The sequence below is a fragment of the Erinaceus europaeus genome, chromosome 2 (assembly GCF_950295315.1).
Source record: "Erinaceus europaeus chromosome 2, mEriEur2.1, whole genome shotgun sequence".
Classification (NCBI taxonomy): domain Eukaryota; kingdom Metazoa; phylum Chordata; class Mammalia; order Eulipotyphla; family Erinaceidae; genus Erinaceus; species Erinaceus europaeus.
In genome coordinates this window covers 25732868-25747355 of record NC_080163.1, presented here as the reverse complement: position 1 = coordinate 25747355, position 14488 = coordinate 25732868, and the positions used below count along the sequence as shown (strand labels likewise).

The following is a 14488-nucleotide window of genomic DNA, read 5'->3' as shown; positions in this document are numbered from 1 at the left end:
TGAAAATGTCCAAGAGGTCTAGTCTGTCGATCTCTTCATTCATTTCTCTTGTATCTTTATTGGTTCTCTGCCAATTTCTTTTTTCTTTTACCTGAATACTGATCAGCTCAGCTTAAGGTGGTGTGGGGGACTGCGGGTCGTCCGAGGCTCTCTGCCTTCCTGGCCACTGGTGGCGGAGACTGGAAAGGCCCCTGAGAGTCCTAGGGAGGTCCTGGTGATGAAGGTGACATGCGTGGAGAAGAAGGAAGCACACTACCAGCTCCAGGAGAGGCCTCATGGACAACTCCATTATTGGGGGACACAAGCAGATAGATATACACAAAAGGTTTGAGAGAGGTTAAGATAATCATTAAGCTATACACTCAATACAGAGTTAAATCTTGACCAGTCAGATTGTTGATCTTAGCTGGGAAGTTACCATATAGGATCTAGTCATGAGCTCATGATGCATAGGTAGGCCTTTTTTTTCTCTAAGGGTGGATTACAAGCACCTCCAGGCAGGGGCAATAGAACAAAGCCAGGGTATTTGCAGTGGGTTTCAGGTAATTCATGGCCTTTGTTCAAAGGGAATGAGGGAGCATGGACCCCATCCAGAAAAACCCATCCATCATAAGTTCACGAGATCAGGAAGACCTGCCTACTGCCCCCCCCCCCAACCCCCAGGAAGGAGAGGACTCAGGGTCAACTTACTTAGACTCTCATGGAAATAATGCCTTGGACTCCCCAGAAAGTGGGCCCTTTCCCCACAGGGGATTGAACCTGGGACTATGGAGTCCTAGGCATGAGAGTCTGTTTGCATAACCATTATGCTATCTACCCCTGCCCTCAATTTCTCTTTGTCTCTATCCAACAAAATATATAATAATAAAAGAAAGAAATGAAGGAAAACAAACAACACAAAAATTAGAGAGAGGGAAACAAGCTCAGACTGGGAAGAACAGTTAAAAATCGAAGTGACTAGGTAGGGAGGTTACTCAGTGGGTAGAGCGCAGAACTTGCATATATGGTGCACCCAGCTGGATCCTCAGCGCTGCATATTTAATAATAAAAGGAGGTAAGATCTGGGCTAGAAAAATAGCTCATATGGATAGTGTGCCTGTTTGGCCATGTCTGTGACCCAGGCCCCTACTGTACTGAAGTAAGTTTCAGTGCTCTGTTATCCCTCCCACCTCATGCTCTAAAAAGTCAACCCAGAGTAATGAAGCCCTGGTAACAGAAAAAAGAAAAAGGCCACCCCAGCATGCTTCACTTCAGACTGTGTCCAGAGACTTCAGGTGTGGAATGACAACCCTTCAGCTTCATCACTCGGGTGAGACCTTTCCTTTCATAGTATTCTCTAATTCCATCCCAGGTGGTTCACTTCCTAACAAAGTCCCAAAACCTAGATATAGACCAGTTCCAGGAGATAGAGCATATGTTCACAGGTATCCATAAACCAGGGCAAATATATACCTGAAAGCAGTAGTACACTGGAGTTTGCAGTGAGTATCCCCCAACACTTCATCTCCACTATTCCAACCTTTGGGTCCATGATTCTTCAGCAATTTGTTTGGCTTTGTATGTTAACTCTCTTTTCAGCCACCAGGTTCCAGATGCCATCAGGATGCCGGCCAGGCTTCCCTGGACTGAAGACCCCACCAATGCATCCTGGAGCTCCCATTCCCCCAGAGACTCACCCTTCTAGGGAAAGAGAGAGGCAGGCTGGGAGTAATGATTGACCAGTCAATGCCCATGTTCAGTGGGGAAGCAATTACAGAAGTCAGACCTCCCACCTTCTGCAACCCACAAGGACCCAGGGTCCATGCTCCCAGAGGGATAGAGAATGGGAAAGCTATTGGGGAGGGGATGGGATATGGAGATTGGGTGGCGGGAATTGTGTGGAGTTGTCCCCCTCCATCTTGAGATTTTGTTAATGTCTCCTTTCTTAAATAAATAAATTTAAAAAAAAAGAAAAAGGAAAAAGGAAGTCAGATCTGAAATCAAAGGTGAGAATTGGAATCTGAAGCCTTCTTATACATTCAAGAACACTGAATTCAAGAGTACTGTGCACACCGGTTTGAACCCCTGGTTCCCTGCCTTCGGCGGGGGGTCGCTTCACAAGTGGTGAAGCAGGTTTGCAGGTGTCTATCTTTCCCTCCCCCTCTCTGTCTTCCCCTTCTCTCTCTCTCTTCCTTTTTGTCCTATCCAACAACAACACCATCAATAATAACAATAATAACCACAACAATGATAAAACAACAAGGACAACAAAAGGGGGGGGGATGTAGCCTCCAGGAGCAGTGGATTCATCATGGTGCAGGCACCGAACCACAGCAATAACCCTGGAGGCAAAAAAAAAGAGTACCGTGTACACTTACCACTGGGGGATCCTATTAAAATGTAGATTTTTATAGTTTTTGATTCAACTAATTTGCATTTTTCACAAACTTTCAGGTATAAGAAGGCTACTGGTTCAAGGAACATACTGGACGTGTCCAGAGGCCATACCTACAGCTGTAATACTTCTTTCCTGGGATGCCTCCACTGTTTAGTCCAGAGAGAACCCAGATAGCAAGATTGGTCCTGCTAAAACATACATGGGATCCAGCTCCCTTAGGGTCAGTAAACAAGGCCCTTTGGGTAAGAAAAGATGTGTTTTTTTTTTCCTCCTGAGTGTTCCTTACTGACACCATGTTTTAATTAAACCAGGTTTTATGGTTCTGTATAACCCCAAGTGATTGCTTTGCCAGAATATAAAATTTCATAACTAATGTGCTTTTTTTCCTCAATAGTAGTTCATTTTTGGATTCCTTTATTTGAAATCACTGTGACAACTCTATGTATACATGGAAATTAAAAGAAATCCCCAAACAAAAGCCTTCTGCACACCACAAAGTGTTTGTTCTGAACAGCCAATCATGTAATTAATTATTTCAGTTATGAAAAATATCTTTACTACCTTTCTGCTTTTTAAAATTAAAAAAAATTATTTTATTTATTCCCTTTTGTTGTCCTTGTTGTTTTATTGTTGTAGTTATTATTGTTGTTATTGATGTCATTGGATAGGACAGAGAGAAATGGAGAGAGGAGGAGAAGACAGAGGGGGAGAGAAAGACAGACACCTGCAGACCTGCTTCACCACCTGTGAAGCGACTCCCCTGCAGGTGGGGAGCCGGGGGCTTGAACCGGGATCCTTATACCGGTCCTTGCACTTTGCACCACCTGTGCTTAACCCGCTGTGTTACCACCCGACTCCCTCGTTACCTTTCTTCTTTCGCTCCACTCCGCCCAAATCTAGCTTTGTTCAGACATAATTAACTACTGTTCTTCTTTCTTAACCACCATTTCTAATGACAGATCTTGCATAAGCCTGGCCATTAAGGTGATTTTTTTTTTTTTTTCTGAGCCATAAATAGCTAGAGAACTCCATTCTATTTTGGGATGACATACAACCATTTAAAAGCAAGTCTTTAAAAAAAAAAACTATTTCTGTGCTGATTTCAGTCTGAGGTTCCCTGAACAATGTTTTATTCTTCCTCATGAATTTATAGTTGTACAATTGTTAACATTTCCATCCAAGAAAGGCCAGAGTAGATATAAATATTTCAAATCACCTTCTACAGTTTGCTCTAACTGAGCCTTTTTATCCAAGTTTCATAAAAACACTTCTTAAATGTGAGGATTAAAAATAGTTTTAGGTGGGCAGGTGAAATAGCTCACTTGGATAGTGTGCTAGTTTGTCATGTGTGAGACCCAGGTTTGAGTCTGGCCCCCATCTCTTTGAAGGAAGCTTTGGTGCTATGACCTCTCTCAGTCTCTCAGTCTCTCTCTCTCTCCATATATATATACACACACACATATATATATATACATATGTTTTTGGAAATTTAGTTATCCTCACTCTTCTTAAAAATGAGTTTTTATTTTCTGAGAGAGAAAGAAATACTGCTCCCATATTTTTTTTTTTTACCACTTAAATTTTTTTTTTAGTGACTTAACATTGATCCACAAAATTATGAGATAACGGGGTATAATACCGTACTATTCCTTTCTAACATATTTATTATTTATTTATTTATTTTTAAAATGGAAGTATTGACAAGACCATAGGATAAGATGGGTACAATTTCATCTAATTCCCTCCACTAGAACTCTGTATCCCATCCCCTCCCCTGATAACTTTCCTATTCTTTATCCCTCTGGGAGTATGGACCCAGGGGTCATTGTAGGGTGCAGAAGTTGGAAGGTCTGGCTTCTGTAATTGCTTCCCTACTGGATGTAGGCATTGACAGGTTGATCCATACTCCCAGCCTGTCTCTTTCTTTCCCTAGTGGGGTAGGGATAAGGGGAGGTGAGGTTCCAGGACACATTGGTGGGGTCATCTGCTCAGGGAAGTCATGTTGGCCTGGCTTACATGGTGCTGGGGATCAAACCCAGAGTCTCATGCATGAAGTCATACACTCTGCTTCCCTAGCAGCTGACAGACCCCTCCCCCCATACTGTTTTTTAAAATTGAAAACAAATGTTTCTTTAAAAAAATTGTATTGGTAATTTAATATTGGTTTACAAGTTTATAAGACAACAGAGGTATAATTCCACACCCATTCCCACTAGAGTTCGGTGTCCTCATCCCCTCTATCGAAAACTACCGTAGTTCTTCCAAGGTCACAGATGTGAGTTGACCTTATCTCTATCTCTGTCTATATATTTATTTACCCATTTTTTTCTATGGTCCTGCCTTCACTTCCTTTCTAAGTCACACCTATATCTATTATTACTTCTGAGCACCTTCCTTTTTTCCCTCCTTCTCTCTTAGATAAGAGGTACAGTGCCTGGCTTTTTCTGTTGTTTTCCAGATTTGCTTCCCTTCCAGTGATCATATAAAAAGAAGATTCCCGGTGACAGATGCTTTAGGTCTTGATGGAATTGGGCTTCAGAGACCTCAGATCATCTTCCCTTATCATTTACCCCTCTGGAAGTATGGGCCAAAGTTCTTTTTGAGGTGCAGAAGGTGGGAGTTCTGGCTACTGTAATTTTTTCTACACTGGACATGGGTGTTGGCAGGTTGATCCATACCCCCAGCCTGTTTCTATCTTTCCCTAGTGGTGTAGGGCTCTGGCTCTCTCTTCTTTTTAACTGAGAGAGTAAGAGAGACCAGAGCACCACTCTTGACATTTTAGGCAGTATTGGAGACTGAACCTACTGCCTTCTGCTCTTCCGAAGTCACCTACCCCCAATTCAGCCATCTTTTGTGATGCTTGATTTATCCGCACAGCAACTGACATTTGCTATGTACATAATGGCTTCTTCTAAGTTACTCAGTTTGCAATCCACATATATGCACAGCGGAAATACAGATTGCTCTGTGGAGATATAGATTGAAAGGAAGAGCGAAAGTCAACTATTGTCTTTTTGTCCTGAAAATACTCTGGAATCAGACTCTTAAACCACAGACAGAACAGATGCTTTTAGAAAGGTTGCGGAAATCTGAGTTTAAATGACAACACATTTACTTAAAGGCAAAAACCATTGATCCCCAGGAAGGGTTGCAACACAGGAAATAGTGGTGATTTGGAAAAGGGAACAACTGTAGAGTATTTTAGGATGTAGCCTCTCACCAGACCAGGACATTTCCTTACAGGCCTTGACAGCCACTTCCCCAGAAAGAACCCTTATCACCATCAAATACAGACATTGCAGTTGATGGCTTGCTGCTGTCTCCGCCTACTCCTCTCACGAGTTTGTCAAATTTTTCTCCACCCACAGACTCCGAGGTCACAGAGGTATGAGCCATGACCACAGAGCCAACCTTGTCCTCCAGTTTAACAGTCTCACAGTGCCTCTTTGAGTACCACTAGGTAATGTTAACTGTAACTACCCCAATCTCTCAGTGGCTTAAAGACTGAATTTTTTTTTTTCCCAAACATACTCAGAACTAGTGAGGGTTGTAAAATGAACTCTTAAAACACAACATCTTAGGGCAGGCAGTGGCGCACCTAGTGAAGCGTTCATGTAACCATGCACAAGGACAGGGATTCAAGCCTCTGGCCCCTACACACAAGGGGGAGAAGCTTCACAAGTGGTGAAGCAGTGCTATACATCTCTCCCTCTTTGCCTTTCCCCTTTTCTCTCAAATTCTCTCTCTCAAATCACCCCCCACCCACAAAAAAAGAAAAACCGCTGACAACCAGTCTTGACTATTTTCAATCATTTTGCCAATTTTATTTCATTATCCCTCCCAACCTTTTGCTGCTTTTGTTGATTTGAAACCAAATTCCACATCTCAAAGAATTTTAACTATAAATGCTTCTGGATGTTGCCATAAGAGAGCACTGATTAGGTGGAGGTAGATAACATAATGGTTATGAAAAAGGGCTTTTATGCCTGAGGCTCCAATTCCTAGGTTCAATCCCTGCACTACCATAAACTAAGACTGATCAGTGCTCTGGTAAACAAAGGAAAAAAAAAACAATAGAAATAGGGAGCACTAAACACACTCATCCACAATGCCATTATCCCAAGGAACATGCCCAACAATATAGCACGTTTGATATTTTAACTTAATTTATTTAATATTATTATTTTTTAGATTTTATTTATTTATTCATGAAGATAGGAGACAGAGAGAGAGAGAGAGAGAGAGAGAGAGAGAGAACACCAGACATCACTCTGATATATGTGCTGCTGCTAAGGATTGAACTCTTTATTCTGAAACTATCCCCTCACTATACCATCTATTGGTTGAAAAAAACAGATATTAGACTGGGGTAAATAGCATAATGGTTATGCAAAGAGACTGTTATGCCTGAGACTCTGAAGCTCTAGGTTCAGTCCCCTGCACCACCACAAGCCAGAGCTGATCAGTGCTCTGGTAGGAAAAAAAAAGAAAAAGAAAAGCCTGATATTAAACTTTAGATTACTGTTCATTCTGGAGTTAAATATTTCCCTTTTGTGTTGTTTAATTTCTTCTTATATCCATCCCTTATTCTGTTCCAAATTACAATTCTTATAATTTCAGAGTTAGGCCTAGATAATTAGATTCTGGAATGATTAATTATTATTTTTTAATCTTAGTATTTATTTATTACTGGATAGAGACAGAGAGAAATTGGGGAGATAGAGAGAGAGACAGACAGAGAGACATCTACAGCCCTGCTTCACCACTCCTGAAGCCTTCTCCATGTAGGTTGAGACCAGGGACTTGAACCCAGGTCCTGCACACTGCAATGTGTGTACTTAACCAGGTGTGTGTGCCATTGCCTGGCCCCAATTCTGGAATGATTTCTATGGGAGAAGAGGCAAGAATAATTCATAGAGTTACTTCTTGTTTATGGCAGATGGCTTCCGAAATGCCACTCGTGAGCTCTGACTTTTTATATTTACCCCTTTGTGTAAGAACAAAAAGAAGGGTTGAGTCATGAGCCAATAGGACATAGCAGAAATGAAGATATGTGACTTCTAAGAATAAAGCATAAAATATATTGTAGGTGGACCCAGGTTATTGGTTGGGGAGATGGTGTCAGAGTTGGGAAAAGGAATAGAAAGCTGAATCAGGGAAGAGAGTAGCTCCCTAATATGGGGAAAGTATATAAATATTGTTAACTGTAAACCCCATCAGCTTGATCTGGGGACCATATACAGCACAGGAGCCTATGTAACCTCTGCATCACTGTAGGTCTGAGCTGGCATTCTGTGGTCACAGCTAGGAACATCCCAGGCTGCACTAATTTCAGGACCCATTTTTTTCGGTTAGTTGGTAGAGTAGGTTGTCCAACCTCCCTTCAGAGAATGGACATTCCCTACCATTACTGATCCACACTGAGGGCAAAGTCCTATAGGGAGGGGCCCACAAGGGAGTCCATTATGTTATTCCTGATGCAGATGACCAGTAACAGTGGCGATAGTTTTTTTTTTTAATTTATAAAAAGGAAACATTGACAAAACTATAGGATAAGAGGGGTATAGCTCCACACAATTCCCACCACCAGAACTCCATATCCCATCCCCTCCCCTGATAGCCTTCCCATTCCCTAACCCTCTGGGATTATGGACCCAAGGTCATTGTGGGATGCAGAAGGTGGAAGGTCTGGCTTCTGTAATTGCTTCCCTACTGAACATGGGTGTTGACAGGTCAATCCATACTCCCAACCTGCCTCTCTCTTTCCCTAGTTGGGTGGGGCTCTGGGGAAGCAGAGCTCCAGGACACATTGGTGGAGCTGTCTGTCCAGGGTTGGCATCATGCTTGCATCTGGAACCTGGTGGCTGCAAAGAGAGTTAACATACAAAGCCAAACAAGTTGTTGACTAATCATGAACTTAAAGGCTGGAGTAGTACAGATGAAGAGTTGGGGGGATCTCTGATCTCTGTTCTGTATATAGTTAGTAAGCATATTTTAGTTACATTCCAAAGGGCCTGTGGCTATACTAGCTTTTTTTTTTTTTTTTTTTCCCTGAGCCTGAATTCTGATATGCAGGTGGATCCAAGTCATTGTCTGGGGAGATGATGTCATGGCTGGAAAAAGGACCAGAAAGCTGCATCAGGGAAGAGAGTAGCTCCCTAATATGGGAAAGGGGTACAAATATTGTTGACTGTAAACCCCAATGATTTGATGTGATCTGGGGCCCATATTCAGCTTAGGAGCCTATGTGACCTCTGCATTCCTGTAGATCTGAGCTCACATTCTGTGGTCATGACTAGGAATGTTCCAAGCTGCCCCAATATCAGGACCCATTTCCTTAGGAGGATGGAACATTCTCTACCTTGTTGAACCAAGTTGAGGGCAAGGTCCTATGGGGGGCTCACAAAAGGGTCTATTTTCTTGTTCCTGATAGAGATGACTAGTAACAATGGAGAGAGGGATTTATTTGAGGTCTAGGCCCATCATGTCTGTTTGGGAATCTCAGGACTCCCTCACTAGGCCTCCAGCTGATGGGGTGGCCTGATAGTGACTTAAGAGTCTTTGTTAAAGTATGCCAGTCTCTTGCCCTTATTCAGCTTTTGCAGTCCTTGCTTTGATGAGGTTAGCTTTGGAGTGAGTGAGGGAAGTGTAATAGGAAGTAGGTGAGGAGGGTATCTAAGTCTAAGTAGACACTTTCATTATGAACTTTATACTGACTCACTGCAGACTATTGTGTACGTTTGCTTTCAGGTATATATTTTGCCTTAATTTATGGATACATGTGAACATATGCTCTATCTCAAGGGACCTTGATCTATATCTAGGTTTTGGGACTTTGTTAGGAAGTGAACTACCTGGAATGGAGTTAGAGAATTCTATGAAAGGAAAGGTCTCACCTGAGTAATGAGGCTAAAGGGTTGATATTCCACGCCTGACATCTTTGGACACAGTCTGAAGTGAAGCATGCTGAGGTGGTACTCATTGCATTGATCAGATTGGGATCAGTGGATGCCATATCATTTGGTATGAATTGAGAGAAGCATGCAGGAAAGTGAGCCCCACCCTAGAGGTTCTAGGACTGGGGGAAATATAGACTGTATAGAGGAAGTGGGAGGTTCCTGCTGTCTTAGGTTTAAGAAGACAATAGATAGTTATTGCTATAATCACATTTGGCAACTGGATTAACTTTGAAATATACCTTTCTTAAGATTTGCTGTATCATACTCAACATCACCATAATTTATGTCCTTTGACATTATTTGTATACAGCTGTGCCACCAGTTGCTTCTGTCCTCCCTAGTCTACTGTTTTCTGTTCTCCCTAGTCTAGGCTCTTAAGAGTCAACATATCCAAAACCCAGCCTATGTATTAAAAAGACTCAGTATGTGCTTTAAAAAGTCTGAGATATTCAGTCAATTTTTTCCAAGAGGGATCTTTTAAAGGTCTAGGCCCATCATGTCTATGTGGGAATCCTAAGACCCTGACCAGGGCCCCAGATGATGGTGTGGTCTGGTTTTGACGAAAGAGTCATCATTAAAGTCTTCCAGACTCTTGCCCTTATTCAGCTTTAGTAGCCCTTATTTTGTTTGACATGGTTAGCTTTGGAGTGATTGGGGGACGTGTAATAGAAGGTAAGTTAGGAGAGTATCTAGGGTTTAAGTAGAAATTGTTTCATTAGGTACTTTAAGGTGTCGTTTTCAGTTCTTCCTACTTCCTAGCTTCATTTGTTGACTCACTGCTACCTAAAACAGACCTACTAGTTTTTTCTAAAACAGAGACCCCAAATCTTCATCTGCAATATTCTTGTCTTTAGGTTCATGGCTAGTCAACAATTTATTCTGCTTTATGTCTTAATTATTTTTTAACCCTCAGGTTTCAGATGATACCATGAAGCCAACCCAACTTCTTTGGGCAGACGACTCGACTCCACCATGTGTCTTGGAGCCCCACCTCCCCAGATCCCTGCCCAACTAGGGAAAGAGAGAGACAGACTGGGAGTATGGATCGACCTGTCAACACCCATGTTCAGCAGAGATGCAATTACAGAAGCCAGACCTTCCACTTCTGCACTCCACAATGATCCTTTGTCCATACTCCCAGAGGGACAAAGAATAGGAAAGCTATCAAGGGAGGGGAATGGATACTGTTGTTGTGGCAGTCTGGTGTCGGCCTGCACCGCGGAGAAGAGAGTGGACGTCCAGAGCAAAGGGGTACACAAATCTTTATTATAGGATGGGGGGGTTTGGTTCAGACCACGTGGAGCCAGCCGGCAATGGCCATCCCCACTACCTGACCACGAGGGGAGAGCAGGGGGCGAGATCTGAGAGAGGAGGAGCTGAGAGCCAAGAGAGAGAGAGCAAGGGGGGGGTGGGGGGCTTTTTATTGGGCGACAGCCAGGGGCGACGTGTGGGGCCAGGATTGATTGAAGGGGCCACTGCTAGGATTTCGCGGGGTGTAGTAAAACCTGGGGGCAGAGACTGCATCAGAATAATTCCTCAGCAACATCTCCTCCTATCCCTTTATATCTAAATGGACACAGTAAAGAAAAATGGAATGGAGCAGGCTTAAACGTTTTTAAGGAATGCCGGGCTCAGGTGGTAAGATGTAGGACTTTTTGTGGAGGAGGGAAGGCTTAAATGGCTGCCAACCTTGTGAGATTTTTGCGTCCTCCTGTGCTCAACCCCTCTTTAGAGAGAGAGACTTCCTGAGGTTTCCTTTCCTGCGCACACCTAGGGTGTGTCTCCATCTTAAATGGGTGTAACAAAAGGTTAAAAAGACGTTGTTGATATGTAAAAGTCTCAAATTCCTTCTCTATTTGAAATTTTAGATTGTGCTGTGGTTATGCTAATAACAAGTTTTGTTTCATAGTAAGTAAATTGCAGCCAGCTGCCTTTGGGACTCTAGGCCTTTCCCCGCCCCCATACAAATGCCCGTCAAGACATGTACGCCCCCCAGAGGCAAGAAATGTTTTTTTTTTTTAAGCTGATAAAGTTTTGCCCACAGAGGCAAAAAAATGGCCTCCTTAGGCCTTCCCTTGGCAGCACACTGGTTCTTATTACTTGCTTACATGTTTCTCCATGTTTGTGCCAGTTTCTTTTTTAAAAAAATGCCTGTACGATATAGGTTTCTGTTCACCCCACACCCTTGATACTGTAGTCATTTAGTTAAAAAGAAAAGGGGAAACTGTTGTATGCTTTACATTGGGTTGTTCTAGCTCTCCCCCTGCCAAGAAAATTGGTTCAGTCCTGCTAGTTTTTGCGGGCCTGCTTGTCCCTGCCCCAAGGAACCCCAAGAGAGTTCCAGAGTTCGAGAGTGCTTGGCGCTGCTGCGGGGGAAAGAGGCAACAGAGTTTTGTTTGGTGATTAGTTTGGGTTAGTTTATGAATCGTTGTTCCTGAATAAAGAAATACAGCTTCCCTGCCCAGCCGTGTGTCCTTGAGTCTCTGTTACCCACCCGTGAAGCTAGCCCGGCCTGCTGAAGCTCCGAATTTTAACAACAAATACAAAGTTCTGGTGGTGGGATCTATATGGAATTGTACTCCTCTTATCCTATAGTCTTGCCAATATTTCCATTTTATATAAAAAAGATGTAGTATTTCCATCTTGCATTACTCTGTGTGTGTGTCAGTTATAGGGAATGTATAGCCTATACACAGAGATAGGGCCACATGGTGGAGAAATGAGAACTCCTGCCAACAACTATGTGAAGCATCTACAAAGTGGATCATTCAGCTCCCACTCAAGTTCTCAGGTGATTGTAATCTTAGCCGACATGTTGCCTACAACTTCAAGAGATCTTGAGTTAGAGCCTCAGAAAAGTCACTTCTGAATCCCTGAGAAGAGAAATTGTCACAATAGACATTTACAGTTGTCTGAATCTTTTAAAAAATATTTATTTATTTATTTTCCCTTTTTGTTGCTCTTGTTGTTTATTGATATCGTCGTTGTTGGATAGGACAGAGAAAAATGGAGAGAGGAGGGGAAGACAGAGGGGGAGAGAAAGATAGACACCTGCAGACCTGCTTCACTGCCTGTGAAGTGACTCCTCTGCAGGTGGGGAGCTGGGGGATTGAACTTGGATCCTTACACCAGCCAGTCCTTGACATGCGCTTAACCCGATGCACAACTGCCTGACTCCCTAGTTGTCTGAATCTTCTAAGTTTGGAGTGAGAAGTAATGCTATAATGGAAAATATTTACTAGTGGATCACATACTGTTTGCCTTATTTATTTTTAGTGACCAGTGAGTTAGATTTGTTGACCTCATCTATCTATTACAGAGTTCTTCATGAACATTTCACCTAATGGCATTAACATCCACTGATGTTCTCTGAGTATATCTATTACTGGGAGTTGCATCAGATTTCTTTAGTAATTATGAAATGGGATTCTTGAAAACAAGCAGCAGTTTCTTAACTACCTTGATACAATGGAGTGCTATGGTATAGGAAAATCACAATAAATCTTTCTAGATGCTGATAATAATTTAAAAAATATGAGTGAGAGAGGAAAAAGGGACAGAGGCAGAGAGACAGAGACAGACAGAGAGATTGGAACAACAGTTTGACATATAAGGTGCTGGGGATTGAGCTTTATGTTCACAAGTTCTGTGCTCTCACAGAGGGCCACCTTCCTGGTTATATGTTTGTTTCTTTTAAATTTTTTATTATCTTATTTATTAGACAGAGACAGTCAGGTATCTAGAGGGAAGGGAAGATAAAGAGGAAGAGAGAAAGAAAGACACCTGCAGCCCTGCTTTACCACTGACAAAGTTTTTCTCCTGCAGGTAGGGACCGGGGGCTTGTATGTGTACTCAACCAGGTGTGCCACCACTAAGCCCCCCTTAATGACAGACTTAGAAACATCATTAGAGAACTACTTTTTTCATTTAAAAGTGCTAAACTTAGTGAAAGTTTTAGCTAGGCTAAATTAAGAGGTACTTTTTTAATCTTCTAAAGTAAGTTTTTAAAATCTAAATGGATTTATTGTTCTAAGTGAATAAAACCCAACATCTTCTAATCAGAAGATTTTATTTAATTAAAAAAATTAGGGGTCATGATGGTGTTGCATGTGGTTGAATGCACACATTCTCATGTGCAAGGACCCGTGTTCAAGCCACCACTCCCCATCTGCAGGGGCAGCTTCACAAGCACTGAAGAAGGCTTGCAGATCTCTCTCTCAGAAGCTCCAGTGGTGCAATTGGTTAGCATGCGGTACTTATAAAGATCTCTCTCTCTTTCTCTCTCCTCCTTCTTCTCTCTCAATTTGTATCTGTCCTATCTAACTGAAAAAGAAAATTAAAAAAAGAAAAAGGAAAAATAGCCACTGGAGCAGCGGATTTATTGTATTTGCACTGAGCTCCTGGCAATAACCCTGGTGACAATTAAAAAAAGAAAAAAAAATTTCACATGAAATAGGGAACTTCTTGGCGGGGATGGGGATTCCAGCGGTGGGAGGGAGATGCTAGATCACCATTCTGCTTTATGGGGTATCAGGGAGCGAAACCTCATGCATTCCAATGAATGTTGTACCTCTTGATCTATTTCCCTGCCCCAGGCAGCACATTTAAAATTAAAACAATATGGGAGTCAGTGAAATGGCTCACTTGGGTAATGTGCTACTTTGTCATGTGTGTGACCCAGGTTCTAGCCCTATGTCTACTACACTGAAGAAAAAGTTGGTGCTGTGGTCTCTCTCTCCTTCTTCCTCTCCCTCCTCTTTCCCTCTTTCCCTCTTTGTCTCTAAAAATAAAATAAAATAAAAATAATGAAATATGGGATAAGGCGGTTACCATTTATACCATGGTATAAATAAATACTAAATAACGACACCTATTTGGTTTTCTAAGGATATAACTGGCTACTTTGATGCTAAATGATTAATAACATGAAATTTAGGAAAAAATATTGGTGTTGTCAGTGATGATAACCTTTCCTGGAGGAACAAGTCTTAATATGACTACCAACATTTTCTGTCCCATTCAGCTATAAAGAGTCTCCTGGGCTGAATATTTCGCACAGCAGCAAACATTATTGCCTCTGTAGTTCTTATTATAATCACTTCAACATGACTCTATGTAATCACTCCTGAGCTACAAAATTGTGCAATTCCCA

The 14488-nt window shown here is 42.2% G+C and overlaps 1 long non-coding RNA gene and 1 pseudogene across 2 annotated transcripts in view; both read right to left on the bottom strand.

The window, feature by feature from the left end:
* LOC132534047 (uncharacterized) overlaps positions 1-14488 on the bottom strand; it is a 590553-nt gene that overhangs the window by 273442 nt on the left and 302623 nt on the right. The gene's annotated exons all lie outside the window — the stretch shown is intronic.
* The window catches only part of LOC103117811 (structural maintenance of chromosomes protein 2-like), a 51934-nt pseudogene that overhangs the window by 3858 nt on the left and 33588 nt on the right, over positions 1-14488 (bottom strand). Inside the window, exons 2-3 of the transcript XR_009548423.1 lie at positions 5659-5833; positions 5435-5466 (exon numbers count right to left, since the gene is read on the bottom strand). The product of XR_009548423.1 is annotated as a structural maintenance of chromosomes protein 2-like (transcript). The remainder of the gene's footprint in view (positions 1-5434; positions 5467-5658; positions 5834-14488) is intronic.